Source organism: Arachis ipaensis, chromosome B10 (genome assembly GCF_059453495.1).
Source record: "Arachis ipaensis isolate K30076 ecotype BB chromosome B10, ASM5945349v1, whole genome shotgun sequence".
NCBI classification, from domain to species: Eukaryota; Viridiplantae; Streptophyta; class Magnoliopsida; order Fabales; family Fabaceae; genus Arachis; species Arachis ipaensis.
Genome location: NC_142435.1, coordinates 109,136,650 through 109,140,480, shown reverse-complemented (window position 1 = coordinate 109,140,480; position 3,831 = coordinate 109,136,650). Strand labels below are relative to the sequence as shown.

The window sequence follows — 3,831 nt, the reverse complement described above, 5'->3', positions numbered from 1 at the left end:
CTGAAGCTTGGCTAGCCATGTCTAATCTTTTTAGACTGAAGCTTTAGACTAACATTGCATGATTCCTGGAATTCTTTTAAAAATTTTGAAATCCTTATTTTTCTTTTTTCCAATTTAATTTTTGAAAAATACAAAAAAAATTTACAAAATCATAAAACAAAAAATAATTTATGTTTCTTGTTTGAGTCTAGTGTCACATTTTAAGTTTGGTGTCTTGCATGTTTTTAACTTTTAATTTTCTTGCATTTTTCTAAAATATATGCATTATGTTCTTCATTAATCTTCAAGTTGTTCTTGATGATTTTATTGGGTCTGATCTTTAAATTCTCTTGTTTTGTGCATTCTCAATTTGTTAGTGTCTCTAATATGAAAATTTCTAAGTTTGGTGTCTTGCATGCATTGTTTATTTGATCTTAGTTTTTTATGACTTAGTTCATTTTGTTGTTGTTCTCTCTCATCATTAAAAATTCAAAAAAATTCAAAATTATGTCTTTTCAAGTCAATAATAAAGAGAATTGAAGATTCAGAACATACAGCAAAGGAATTACAGAGAAAAAGCTGGGCATTCAAAATGCCCAGTGAGTAAGGAAAACTGGCGTTTAAACGCCTATCCTGGCTGGGCGTTAAACGCCCAAAAGGGTAGTACTTTGGGCGTTAAACGCCAGAATGGTATCCATTCTGGGCGTTTAACGCCAGGATAGCATCAAGGAGGTAATTTTGTTTTTAATTCAAATCTTTTTCAAATTTTCATAATTTTTCAAAATCAAATCTTTTTCAAATCATATCTTTTCAATCATATCTTTTCAAAATCAAATCCTTTCCATTTTTTTCTATTACTATTTTCGAAAATCCTTGCTAACAATTAGTGATTTGATTCAAAAATTTCTTCCTTGTTAAGAAAGGTTCAATATTTGAATTTAGAATCATATCTTTTAAATTTCTTGTTAGCCAAGTCATTAATCTTAAAATCAAATCTTTTTAAATTATTTTTCAATCATATCCTTTCAATCATATCTTTTTAAAACCCTATCTTCTCAATCATATATTCTCAACCACATCTTTTTCAAAATAATTTTCAATCATATCTTTTTGAGTTCTAATTTCAAAATCTTTTTCAAAATCACTTAATTACTTCCTCAATTTGGAATTTTCAAAAATGATCAACCAAATTTTCAAAATTTCTTTTAATTATTTCAAAATCTTTCTGAATTTAATTTCGAAAATTCTTTCCCCCCCTTCTCACATCCTTCTACTTAAGGGACTAACACTCCTTCTCAATGTGTAATTCGAACTCTCTCCCTCTTGATACGTTCGAATTCTCTCTTCTCTACCTCCTCCTTCTATTCTTCTTTTCCTCTGACACCTCAAGGAATCTCTATACTTTGACATAGAGGATTCCATACTTTCTTCTCTTCTCTTTCATATGAGCAGGAGCAAGGACAAAGGCATTTTTGTTGAAGCTGATCCTGAACCTGAAAGGACCTTGAAGAGAAAGCTAAGAGAAGCTAAATCACAACTCTCTGGAGAGGACCTAATAGAAATTTTCAAACAAGAAGAAGCCATGGCAGCCAAAAACAACAACAATGCCAACAATACAAGGAAGGTGCTTGGTGACTTTACTGCACCTACTCCCGACTTCTATAGGAGAAGCATCTCAATTCCTGCCATTGGAGCAAACAACTTTGAGCTTAAGCCTCAATTAGTTTCTCTAATGCAACAGAATTGCAAGTTTCATAGACTTCCATTGGAAGATCCTCATCAGTTCTTAGCTGAATTCTTGTAAATCTGTGACACTGTCAAGACCAATGGGGTTGATCCTGAGGTCTACAGGCTTATGATTTTTCCCTTTGCTGTAAGAGACAGAGCTAGAATATGGTTGGATTCACAACCTAAGGAAAGCCTGAACTCTTGGGAAAAGCTGGTCAGTGCTTTTCTGGCCAAATTCTTTTCACCTCAAAAATTGAGTAAGCTTAGAGTGGAAGTCCAGACCTTCAGACAGAAGGAAGGTGAATCCCTCTATGAAGCTTGGGAAAGATACAAGCAATTGATCAGAAGGTGTCCTTCTGACATGCTTTCAAAATGGAGCATCATAGGTATCTTCTATGATGGTCTGTCTGAACTGTGCAAGATGTCATTGGACAGCTCTGCTGGAGAATCTCTTCATCTGAAGAAGACGCCTGAAGAAGCCCAGGAACTCATTAAAATGGTTGCAAATAACCAATTCATGTATACTTCTGAAAGGAATCCTACGAATAATAGGACAACTCAGAAGAAATGAGTTCTTGAGATTGATACTCTGAATGCCATATTGACTTAGAATAAAATATTGACTCAGCAAGTCAATATCATTTCTCAGAGTCTGTCTGGAATACAAGTAGCAATAGGCAGAACTAAAGAAGCATCTTCTGAAGAAGAAGCTTATGATCCTAAGAACCCTGCAATGGAAGAGGTGAATTACATGGTAGAACCCTATGGAAACACCTATAATCCTTCATGGAGAAATCATCCAAATCTCTCATGGAAGGACCAACAGAGGCCTCAACAAGGCTTCAACAACAGTAATGGTGGAAGAAATAGGTTTAGCAATAGCAAGTCTTTTTCATCATCTTCTCAGCAACAGACAGAGAATTCTAAGCAGAGCCACTCTGACTTAGCAACTGTAGTCTCTGATCTATCTAATACCACTCTAAGTTTCATGACTGAAACAAGGTCCTCTATTAGAAATTTAGAGGCACAAGTGGGTCAGCTGAGTAAGAAAGTTACTGAACTCCCTCCTAGTACTCTCCCAAGCAATACAGAAGAGAACCCAAAGAGAGAATGCAAGGCCATAAACACGTCCCACATGGCCGAATGCATAGAGGAGGGAAAGGCAATGATTTCCACTGAAGAAGACCTCAATGGACGTCCACTGGCCTCCAAGGAGTTCCCTAATGAGGAACCATGAGAATCTGAGGCTCATACTGAGACCATAGAGATTCCATTGAATTTACTTCTGCCATTCATGAGCTCTGATGAGTATTCTTCCTCTAAAGAGGATGAAGATGTTACTGAAGAGCAAGTTGCCAAGTACCTTAGAGCAATCATGAAGCTAAATGCCAAGTTATTTAGTAATGAGACTTGGGAAGATGAACTCCCCTTGCTCACCAAAGAACTAGATGACTTGACTAGGCAGAGATTACCTCAGAAGAGACAGAATCATGGAAAGTTCTCAGTACCTTGTACCATAGGCACCATGACCTTTGAGAAGGCTCTGTGTGACCTGGGGTCAAGTATAAACCTCATGCCTCTCTCTGTGATGGAGAAGCTAGGGATCCTTGAGGTACAAGTTGCAAGAATCTCACTAGAGATGGAAAACAATTCAAGAAAACAGGCTTATGGACTTGTAGAGGATATCTTGGTAAAGGTTGAAGGCCACTGCATTCCTGCTGATTTCATAATCCTAGACACTGGGAAATGTATGGATGAATCCATCATCCTTGGTAGACCCTTCCTAGTTGAGGAGTTTTAGTTTAGTTTTCACATGCTTTTAGTTAGTTTCTAGAGAGAGAAGCTCTCTCTTCTCTCTAGAATTAGCATTAGGTTTAGATCTAGATCTACTTCTTCTTCTCTTGCTTAATTTTCTTTTTCATCTTCAATTGTTCTCTTATAGTTGTAGAATTCTTCTTCTCTTGTAATTCCTTTGTATTGTTAGTTGTAGTTTATGAACTTTTTTTTGTAGATCTACATTTTTCCTTCAATGCAATTGGTAAGTTCTTTGTTGTTTCATAATTGTTTTGCCTTTCTATTGTTAATCTCTTGCTTTTGTAGTTGTAGATTCCTTTAATTCTTGCA

General features: G+C 35.9%; 1 non-coding gene across 1 annotated transcript; it reads right to left on the bottom strand.

The window, feature by feature from the left end:
* Nucleotides 1–1,966: 1,966 nt before the first annotated feature.
* Nucleotides 1,967–2,074, bottom strand: LOC148581267 (small nucleolar RNA R71). The gene has a single exon (XR_015896855.1). It is a non-coding gene; the product is annotated as a small nucleolar RNA R71 (small nucleolar RNA).
* Nucleotides 2,075–3,831: the final 1,757 nt, after the last annotated feature.